The sequence below is a fragment of the Poecilia formosa genome, unplaced genomic scaffold (genome assembly GCF_000485575.1).
Source record: "Poecilia formosa unplaced genomic scaffold, Poecilia_formosa-5.1.2 Scaffold18, whole genome shotgun sequence".
Classification (NCBI taxonomy): domain Eukaryota; kingdom Metazoa; phylum Chordata; class Actinopteri; order Cyprinodontiformes; family Poeciliidae; genus Poecilia; species Poecilia formosa.
In genome coordinates, this window is record NW_006799957.1 from 1,255,965 (window position 1) to 1,267,242 (window position 11,278).

The window sequence follows — 11,278 nt, forward strand, 5'->3', positions numbered from 1 at the left end:
AGTTACATTAACTGAGTGGGAAAAGTACAAATAAAGAATAAAAATCAATGTAACAGAAAGATGATCTTATCTCATTGCCTTATTATTTTTCACTTTTGATACAATTTTTTTTTTTTGTGGTAGAGGTCAGAGCACATTAAAACACAAAGCGCTCTTCTCCTAAGATTTATTTTATTCAGAACTGTGTTACAAAATTCACTCTTAGAAATCCTGTTAAGGTAATAAGAATGAAAATGAAATTAGGCAGTTTCTTTGGACTTATTGTCCTCTAGTGGTCTAATCGAGTAACTACACTAGTAAACATAAGTCAATAAACTTGATCTAACATCTAAATGTCTACCTTACGCTTTGTAAATAAATAAATCAGGTATCAGAGGTCACTAAATAGCATGCAGCCTAAACAATTAAATTATTCTGAGTACCATCCAGTAGTATAGCTGTTCCCTTTTGAATTGTGTGCATAATTTGAGCAGTGTAGCTTTAACCTGTAGGCTACCATCCATATTAGGTCTCAGGCCTATTTCTGATGTCCCTGGATGCTGACATGCTCCAACAAGGTCACAGAAGAAGACATTTTTTGCTAATTTAGATCCTGTACAATAAAAAGGTAAAACAAAAAAATATTAATAATGGTAAAATAAAAAATTTTTACAGTATACAACGTTTTTGGCGGCAGTCAGAGCACAGTATCTCTGTATTAAGAAAAAACAAAAGCAGACGTCAAGGAAAAACAAACAATTTAATTTTGCCTACAATATTAAATAGCTATTAAGTGAAATTATAACGCCCCTGATTAAGAACTGATTAAATCAATATGTATACATACTGGGAAGGCGATCACTTCACTGTCAACAGGGAAGACTAAAGGCACATTTCTCTCACTTAAGTTACATATCTGCCTTCCTATCATTTACATTTTCATTAATGCCAATAAAGTTCAACAATAAAATTTATTTCCCTGAATAATTAGATGCAGCCTCGAGATTTTAGTTACTCTCAGTTCTACCAGCAATGAGAAGCAACTCCTGAGGGTGTGAAGTTCATATAAGAGCTACATCTTTAAATGACGCCGCCTTCCTGACTCATCCAGGCTCGCTCCTGTGATTACTGGTGATGCATCAAACAGCGTCTGGTCACTGCTTCATCAAGGGGAACTCCAAAGGCAATGAATGTGAGTGCCCCTTTTGAAGGGAGCCTGGTTTGCTTTTGTTGCAGAGATCTGGCATCATTCCCAAAACCTCTAATAAGTGTAAGTGGGAAGCTGGCACTCACGTCAGTGTCCAATTGTTGCTTTCCATTAACAAATGTTTCACCTTTAAATCAGCTAGACAGGCTGACACAACCCAGTTTTCATTTTCTTTTCATTTGAATAGTTCAAGAGATATGGTGATCCAATGTGTGTGATCCATAATTTGCTTTATATTTAGTTGTATTAAAATAGTGCAATTAATGCAACACAAGTAACTTGCAATCCTTTTTTTTTTTTTTTTTTTTTTTTTTTGTTCCTCTGAAATATAAAGTACCAGGGTGGTGCAGTTCTCTGCATCTTCCCTGAGCAGGAAGTCAGCTTTATTGATTTCAAATTGAATAAGGCTTGCTTAAGTGAATTAAATATGGTTTCAAACTGAGAAAATTAAATGCTTTGAACAAAAAGAAAACAAAGCAGAACAGATTCTCTGACCCTTTAAAAAAGTGATGTAACGGACAGAAACATTTCACTGCAACCAAACACAGAATACCTCAGGGACGTTCAGGCTGTCTATATATATATATATATATATATATATATATATATATATCTGCACGTCACTCCAGATTTAACCATATGCACGTTTATTGCTTATGAACAAGTAAAGGCAAAACTACAGTAGCCATGTGTCCTAGTGGGGCAGCTGAATAAAAAGGATGAAAAAAGAAAACAACTTTCCCCTCTGCTGCAGTAAAACCAGTCTGGCATGCAGCTCATCACGCCTCACTGACTCTAAGGTTCTTGCAGATTCATGGCACCCAGCAGCTTAGGAGACCTAAACCAAGCTCCCGGAGAACCACTGCAGGCTGCTGGTTACCATCTCCACCTCTCTTTTCATCACCCATCGATTCTCCTGTCTTTGCTCCTCCCTCTTTTTCCTCCTGCATCTAATTCTCAAAGCTCAGCACTCCTCTTCTGTATGTGCTGGAAAGAAGAAAAAAAAAAGTGATAGTGTATTGAAGGAAAAGAGGAGGAGCACAGTTGTTAGTGCGCCAAAGAAAACCTGCCTCCCTCCCTGCCCGGTTGATGACACAGAGTCTTTTTATTGAGTAGCTCCTCAGCCAATCAGAGAGCAGTGCCGGGAAATACAGCAGTGGAACTCCACTGGTCCTGATGCTGGGGATGATTTCAGGGTTTGAACTATGTTAATCTACGTGAGTGTTTCCCATCCTGTCTTCCTCATTTGAGCTAACATCAGCAGCACTCCGAGCCAAGAGATCTTGTTTGTGAGTGTCTCTTTGGACCACTAGACCGCAGGTGATTGTGGGATTTGTCAGTGCCGGGGTTTATTATCACTTTTTTTTTTTTTTTTGATGATTTACACTGCGTTTCCAGGGTGGGAGGATCCTAAAAGCTGACTGTTGGGGTTTTTTGTTTATCTTCTGTCAAGCACGTATCCGATCCTGTTTTCTGCTTCCACTACTCTCTCCTTAAGGTAAGCAGCGTCTTTCTCTGTACAGGGCTGCAACATCTATTACTGCAGCTTTCCTGCGTGGCAGGTTGTCACAGAGGCACCTAGCCTCATTACACACATCCTGCCTGAATGGGAAAAAAAAAAAAAGCTCTTCAGAGAGAAACACAGAGAATAAATGGTCCAGAGGTAATTAGAGCAGATGGTGTTAACATTGTGCCGGTCCCCTTTAATTTTACTGCAGACGGTCCTGCAGTAATCTGCCAACTTTTAAAGCCTGCCGGTGAGTCCTGCTGACTGGTGCGTAGCCTCGTAGTACTGCAGTATATTGTTACATAATAAAAACAACTGTGGATGAGTAAGGGGGCAACATGGGAGGGAACTTGAACGAAAACAAAATATAAAATACTTCTTAGTGGTTGAATATGTCAAAGATGGGCAAAACAAATGAGACATTTAAACATTAACCTAATTGAAAGTTGATAAAAACTGTTTAAAATTCATTTTCCTTTGGATATATTTGTTGTGTATCAAGTTTTCAGATGGATGATTTAAGTAATCTCACTATTACAAGCAGGAAGAGGGGAGGCGAAGGCAAATTTGCTGAGGTAGCAAATGTCGTCAGTCTGCTGAGCTTTCTTAAAGCTCAAATAAATCTCAGTGGTTCTGTTAAGCTGTTTCTCTGCAGCCCTTTATTTAAACAAAATTAGAAAAAAAATATTTTATTCCATAACTATACCAGCAAGAAAACAGTGTTAGTATTAGTTTGTGCTTGATTATTCAATGATACACCCCCTAACAGAGAGTCATTCTGTAGCAATGCAGACAAAGATATTATTTTGTCTCCTCACCTGTACATGTCATAATCTCAAATGGATACAGCATCTTTTGTTTCTTTAATTTCTAATTCATTTATTTAAAACTAATGAATTATAAATTCTGTAGGAAAGATCCATGGTTGAGCATTATTTTCAGCAGTAATCAGGTGACGCAGTGTTTTCTCCATACTGGGACAATCCATAATGGGTGTTCCTAATAAGAACTTCTTCTTGGTTTCAGCTCAGGTTAAGGAAGTCGAGGAAACTCCAAAGTGTCTTTGTTCACACAAATAGACCAGTTGATGAATTTAAGGGCTTTGGCAGATGCCCGACAAGGTCAAAACACATTATCTTCAGATTAAAGTATTTCAAGTTGCTGATGGTAAATGAAGGCAGCAAATCATTATAGACTAAATTTGATAACTTAACCTCGATGTACTTACTAACACAATGGGTGTCAAAAGTCACTCCAGATTTAACCAATTACACCAATAAACCTCAATGTATTTTATTGGGACTTTCTGTGACAAAACCAGCACAAAGTAGCATGCAATTATAATGTGAAAAAGAATGCATGAATGAATGAATATTTTGTTAAAAGTGTTTTAAAGTGTATTGGGCATTCATTTCTACGGTATAAAAACAAATTTCAGACGGTACAAGAAATCTTTATCAGCTTTGGTAGAGAATAAGGTGTGTTGTATCCCCACAGCATAATGCTGCCAACACAATGATTCAGTAAAGAGGTTCTGTTTTCAGAGCTTCGTGCAATGCGTGGTTCTTGGCCACACTTTGCAAATTGCATGTTGGCAAAACAGTTCACTTGGAGAACCTGTCAATAGATTCTTCTGCCAGGATTGTGGGAGTTTTGGAGCTTTTAAATCCACATTATTCTGATCATTTCCTTTGTCATATATTTACTTACATACACAGTTTATAATCAATAAGATCAGAAACTGCAGAGCTTTACAATATATATTTCTTTTTACCATTGAACAAATATGTTTTGTTGTTGTTGTTTACATATATTTGTTGGAAACAATTGCAATATACATACATTAATAAGAAACTAGATTTATAAAACAATGGTAAAATTAAACAAGTCATAGCTTCAGTTTTCAAGATCAATCAATCAATCAATCAATCAATCAATCAATCAATCAATCTAATTTTATTTGTGTAGCACATTTAAGCAGCAAGGCATTTCAAAGTGCTTTACATAATTAAAATAAAAACAGCATGTGACATTGAATAAACAGTGAGAAAGAGAAATAAATTTTGAAAAAAAAAAAAGATTAAAAAAGATAAAAACATTAAAACCCGCCCCCCTTTTAGGACTTCAGTTAAACGTCGTTTAGCTGGGACTCTAACCCTCTGGGACTTTGGTCACGTAGAATTCACTTACGTTTCTGTCGTTATTGTGTTAGTTGAAACGCCGTCAACTGGGACCCTAAAGCCCGTAGGACTTTAGTTAAATGTCGTTTAACTGGGACGTTTTCCGGGGGGCTTTATATCATTAAAATGTAAACAGTGAGAAAGGGAAATAAAAAGAAATTAATAAATAGATAAAAAGTAAAGATAAAAACATTGAAGACATCAAAACCCGCACTCTAACCCTAATTTAGCCATACGCAACTCTAAACAGATGGGTTTTAAGTTGAGATTTAAAGGCACCCAGTGTTTCAGCTGTTTTACAGTTTTCTGGAAGTTTGTTCCAAATCTGTGGTGCATAGAAGCTGAAGGCTGATTCTCCTCATTTGGTTCTGATTCTGGGAATGCAGAGCAGACCAGAACCAGAAGATCTGAGGGGTCTAGATGGTTGGTACAGCAATAACAGATCTTTAAGGTATTGTGGTGCTAAACCGTTCAGTGATTTATAAACTAACAACAGTATTTTAAAGTCTATTCTTTGAGCTACAGGGAGCCAGTGTAGGGACTTTAAAACTGGTGTTATGTGCTCTATCTTCCTGGTTTTAGTGAGAACACGAGCAGCAGCTTCTGGATCAGCTGCAGCTGTTTGATTGATTTATTAGTCAGATCTGTGAAGACGCTGTTGCAGTAATCAATATGGCTAAAGATAAACATATGGATGAGTTTCTCTAGATCGCGCTGAGACATTAGTCCTCTAATCCTGGAGATGTTCTTCAGATGATAGAAGGCCGACTTTGTGACTGTCTTAATGTGGCTCTGAAGGTTCAGGTCAGAGGTCATCACTACTCCCAGGTTTCGGGCTGATCTTTGGTTTTCATTTGTAATAACTGAGGCTGTGCATTGATTCTAGTTCGCTCCTCTTTAGGTCCAAAGATAATAACTTCAGTTTTGTTTCTGTTCAGCTGGAGAAAGTTTTGGCACATCCACACATTTATCTGTTCTAAGCATCTGTTCAGTGATTGGATGGGTTCAGAGTCACCTGGTGACATTGTGATGTAGAGCTGTGTATCATCCGCGTAGTTATGGTAGCTGATCCTATTTCCTGTTATAACCTGAGCCAGTGGGAGCATATAATGTTTAACACGATAATGCACGTGTTATCGTTAGCACGATAATGTTTAATAATGGTAATATTTATAACACACAACTACTTTAAGCGTCTTCTCAAAGATGCCCTTAAAACATTGGGTAAAGGTGGTAATTGATTGTTTTCAAAATAAACCTTGTACCAGACTAAACGTAAAATACTAAATCACATTTAAGATCATGTTGTGTTGCTGAGCTAGCATTTGTCAACACACTGGGCGGAGATTAGTCATGCAGTTTGGCAGGGAGCATTTGCTTTCTGGTCAACCCTGCATTTTTTCCCAAAGTTTGTTTATTTACATCAGTGATCTAACAAAAGCTGCTGAACATTTCCTCAAGCAAAGCATTACCTCAATTGCAGAGCCTGTTATTATTATTTAAGAGATTGGATAATCAAATATTACTGCAGTATATTCTTGCAAGCAGCAAGAACATATTACATTTTTTCTTTTATGTACTCCATTGTATTACCAGGTCGGTATATGGGGTTTGCATTGTAAAAGAATGCATTCCTGGTAATGGTCATGTTCTTCTTGCAACAAACAATGTAAGGAGTATATCTGTTTCTCCAGTAACATTCTGGGTTGGTACTTTCAATAAAAACGCCAAAGGGTTAGTTGGAATAGCTGTGCTCATTAATTTTTAAATATCTACTTTTATATCCTCCCTGTAGTGCAATAGTAGACTGCTGGACAATCCCAGCAAACCTGTGTGCTCTCCCTCATCACACTACAATTCCTCCAACACAGGCACGCCTACTGAAGTTGTTAAACTTATTTGTTCAATGAAAATGGAATAAAAATAAACAAATAAAACAAAAAATCTTACATTCCAGACATTCTTCCAAGAGATCACTGATGTTATGATATTGTTTTTTTGTGTAGTTTATGAGTGGAATGATGGTTGTAGGTTTGTTCATGCTACCAGCTTCACCTGCATGATGCTTTACAGGTGATCTGTCTTACAGAGTTCACACATATCCAATCTAAATGGATGTTTGAGCTGCAAAAGTTTTTTATATATTTTGCCACTGTATACACACTTGAGGTTTATCAAACTAAAATGACAGGTGGGTCAAGGTGAGCATATATCAGAAAGGAACCATTGGTTCTCTGGAGGAGCTGCAGAGATCCACAGCTCAGGAGGGAGAGTCACGTCATGTTTTCATTAAGTGAAAATTACCCTAATTATCAGAAGAAAAGGCTTTAATACATCCATCTGTGTGGAACTAATCTATATAATGTGCTTCACTCAGAGATAAAGTTCTTAAAATAAGTGGACCTTTAAATAATATTCTAACTTATTGAATGGATCTGTACAGGAAAAACTGTAAAAGTAGTGTGAATGTCTGTCTTGTGTGTTAGCTAAAAGCCTTGCAGCAGCATTCTGGACTAATTGATTAAGATTGTTCTTATTCAAAATGATAAAAGGTTTTTATACTTAAGACAAGAAAAGATCAAATCTTAAACATTCATCTCTAATCCTGTTTTTGACACCAGCGCTTGAAGCTTCAAACTATTCCTGAACTGAAAACAACAGCTTATGATTCATTCTCATGAATGGGACCACACTGACATGACACAATCAAAAATATCACATTTTTGGAGGTTTGGTTTGACTGACAAGATCAAATACACCAAAGAGTTACTTGATCTAAGCTATTCAGTTTTGAGGAGCACAACTAAGGCTCATCTACAAGAAGTTGTCACAGAGTCTCTGATCTTACTAAAAAAATGTTTAGTTTAGTTGCCTTAAAAGAACAGCTGAATGTCATTCAGTTATGTTTCTAGGTTGTCATGATGTCATGCTTTTCCAGAAAATAAATTAGTTATTCTTCCGATACTTTTTAAGGAAGCTTTGGCATAGAAGGAAACTTGGAGATAGGTCTGTAAATTTTAAGTTGAGCTGATCCAAAAATGTCTCATGCTTAATAGAACATGCCTGTTAAAGGTGAAGCATTGTGCAGTTCTACAATACAGCAGCCAGTAGCAGGACAAACCTTTTTAAACACACAACAGACATAATTTATGACGGGTAGATTATTTTATTTTGCAGGAAGTAAAGATGAGATGTTAGACTGAGTCACTGATTCAAACATCTTCAGAGACTGAGAGGGTGGAGAGCCAGAAACAAAGTTATGACAGATTGATGGACAAATGCGTCTTATGACATTATTGACCTCTGTCAAGAAAAAAAAGGAGAAAGTCAATACTATCATCTGTAAAGGACTCTTCATTCTATTCTAAAGAACGTTTTGTATTTGAAGATGACTTGTGCTCCTTGATGGTCCATAAAACTGTCCTCAAACACAAACAGCTGAAATAAATATGGACATCGATTTATCGACATTTATCTCATTATGCATCCTTGCACATTATGTACAAAGGTCAGATGGTTTTGAACCTATACATTGACTACCTAAGAAACTAAGAAGTCAGTAAATGTTTTACAAATGCTGATGGATGCCTGCAGAATTGATGGAGTTGGTCTTTGTGTTCTTGTTCAAGTGAAATCAGTAGAGCTCGTTACTCTGAGGGCTTCGAGTGGAGGAGATTTCTGTTTATGACTGGTGCTAGAGAAGAATTGTCAATAGCTGTGGCTCTGGTGATGAAGCCTCTCAGAACTTAATTCACTATGTGTGCAACACAATCAAAGAGTCATAAAATTTTGATCAAGTCTGAGCTTTTTGTGGTCATCTGGGGGAAGGTAAACATGCCAGGAGGACAGATAATTAAAATGCAGCAGGAAAGTCTACAACATGGAAAAGATACAATAGAACAGGGACAGGAGTATACAACAATGAAAAACACCAAGTAGTCATGATGCAGAATAAGTTTTTCTTGGATCTGGAATTTAAAACATATGGATCTCAAAGTAGTAAAATTACCAATATCAATAATGCAAGGATGCAATTTTCTGATGTTAGGATGCTTGTTGAGTCTTTCCACAACAGACAAAATGTTTATAGATGCTGCAACTATCTACGTGTTTTCAAAAGCAACAACTAAATAGAAAGTTGTACATATGTAAAAAAAAAAAAAAACAACAACAAAAAACTGTTGTTGACAAATGGATGAGCTGGAAACAGAGGTTACTTTTCAACCTCATACCCTGACGACTGTAAATACATTTCTGCTTGAATTTCAACTTCATATATTTAAGATATTTTTCAACCTCACTGTGTTTGAATGGGGACTGTTTAACCTCAACAATACTTTAAGGGAAAATATCAATATTTGTTAACAGATCAATTCAGAGTGCTTCAGGGACAAATTAATATCCTTGAGTACTAGATTGAATCTTACCAATCAGCGGCTTAGTTGGGTTGTGAATGTTCATTTTTGCAGGGTTTTTTTTTTTAAATATAATTGTATAAAACATCTCAGAAGCATATGTCAAATTCTGAATCAATGACTAAAGGAGGCGTTATTTTTTCTAATTTTTAGCTGGTTAGGTTTGTTGCTGTGCCAAGATATAATCAGGATAACTGTTCTATTTAGTTTGAGCTTGTTTGAATTCTGAATAAGAGCTACAACTAGCAACATGTTCGATCTCAGCTCATAAGAACTACATTGTCCGTAGCTGCTGCTTGGTTTTAATTGCTGCTGAAGTGTGTGCATGTTTAAGTCTTGTGTGTGTTGACCTATAGTATATAGCCAGTGCACCACATCGTCACAGTAACAGTGGTCAGGACAAAAGGGTTTTTTCCATTTCACCAAGAAGTTAAAATATCTAAGTTCATAGTAAGAAAAACACACAAATTAAAAAAAATAAATAAAAAGTTAAAAAGTTAATTTATTTCCATTATTGATACATTTAATTTATTGGGGCAGCAGCATGTAAATATTTAATGGTAATTACATTTATCTTCCTTTCTGCTCATTTTCTTCTATTTTTTGTTTTGTTTTTAAAAGAATATTTTATTATCCAAGGCATTTTATTAATAGTTTTTAATGGTTTATGAAACACATTATGCATAAAAACTCTGCTTCTGAAAGTTTCATGAATACATCCAGTAGTGATTATGTAGCTTGCTGGAGTAGCAATTTTTAAAAAATCTGGTTTTGTCAACATAGCTATGAATCCCATTGAAAAAAAGTCAAAAAGCAAACAGCAACAAAAAATCACACTTATAGTACGTTTCATAACAACCCCTCAAGTGTACACAAAATGACAGAGTTAAATTCTGAAAGTGATTTATATAAAGCCAACTATAAGCATGTGATGCTTCCTATTTACTACTGCAGTGATGACTGGCCAGTGAATGATGCTGACTTAATCATGTGTGAAAGTGTGTGTGGGCTATGTGATGAAAATAACACTATCTGACGGTAAAATCTAGACAGAAATAAACAAAATGACAAAAGAACACAAAGAAATTAGACTTGAATTTAGGAGTTTGAGGGACTGACTTTTGGAAAACCTCCCTTGCAGCTTTCCATTTCTCCGATACTCCCCTGCATTGCAGCACTCCCTGCAGGAGCTGTGAGAGGTGCAGTATTTTCCACATGCCTTTCTGCTGCCTCAGAGGAGACAAGTCTTCTCAACCCAAACGTCCCTGCACCACTCAGCACAGGTGCTTGCTGGCTGTAGTTTTTATGCATGTAGTTATGTCTGCGGATTTGTCATGCAGAGCTTGGAGAGTGGCTATGTGGTAACTGTGAACAGCATCTGATTCTGCTATGATGACAACTCCTGCCCTGTTAGCGCAAATTGGGTAGAGGCATAAATGGAACTTGCAACTGAATTATCTAACTTTGTGAAGTCGGGCTGTGTTTCCTGAATAAAATGGCTAAATATCTTTTCATTTGGAATCATCCGTTGCATTTCTTGTTGATTCATAACTGAATCTGGTACTACGTGTTTGATGCTCCCTGAAGTAAAAAAGTGAATATTTTAAGTGTTCTCTAGTCACTTTAAACAATGCTACTAAGTGCGTTTGTAATTCAAAAACAAACCGTGGAGAAAACATAGATGATAAATGTCTTCAACTTTGCTCTTCCCTCCAGAAAAATTAAAAAATAAATCCTGCTCTGTGATGCAGCAGTTTTACTTGAGATTAATGCCCTCTTCTGGCAGAAAGGGAATATTACATCATGACCTGAGTTGGAACATGCTGCCTTATGCAGCCGTCCACCAGCTGTCAGCTCAGCTTGTGCACACACCGTGGTATTTCCCCAAAGAGAGCAGAGATAGGGAGGTTTTCAGACAAACAGCATAAAAGGATGAACGCTAGAACAGAAAAGGACTTTGTAATGTTCAAAATAACCTCTGTTAAGAAAT

At 36.6% G+C, this 11,278-nt stretch overlaps 1 protein-coding gene across 5 annotated transcripts in view; it reads left to right on the forward strand.

Moving 5' to 3' along the window:
- Positions 1–2,306: 2,306 nt before the first annotated feature.
- syt2b (synaptotagmin IIb) overlaps positions 2,307–11,278 on the forward strand; it is a 30,573-nt gene continuing 21,601 nt past the window's right edge. Inside the window, exons 1-2 of one of the 5 annotated variants that reach the window (XM_007546922.2) lie at positions 2,307–2,506; positions 2,585–2,684. The gene's annotated coding sequence lies outside the window, so the exon portion shown is untranslated. Of the gene's footprint in view, positions 2,685–11,278 lie in introns of all 5 variants that reach the window. The other 4 variants (XM_007546924.2, XM_016668891.1, XM_016668892.1 and 1 more) reach the window with 4 other exon arrangements.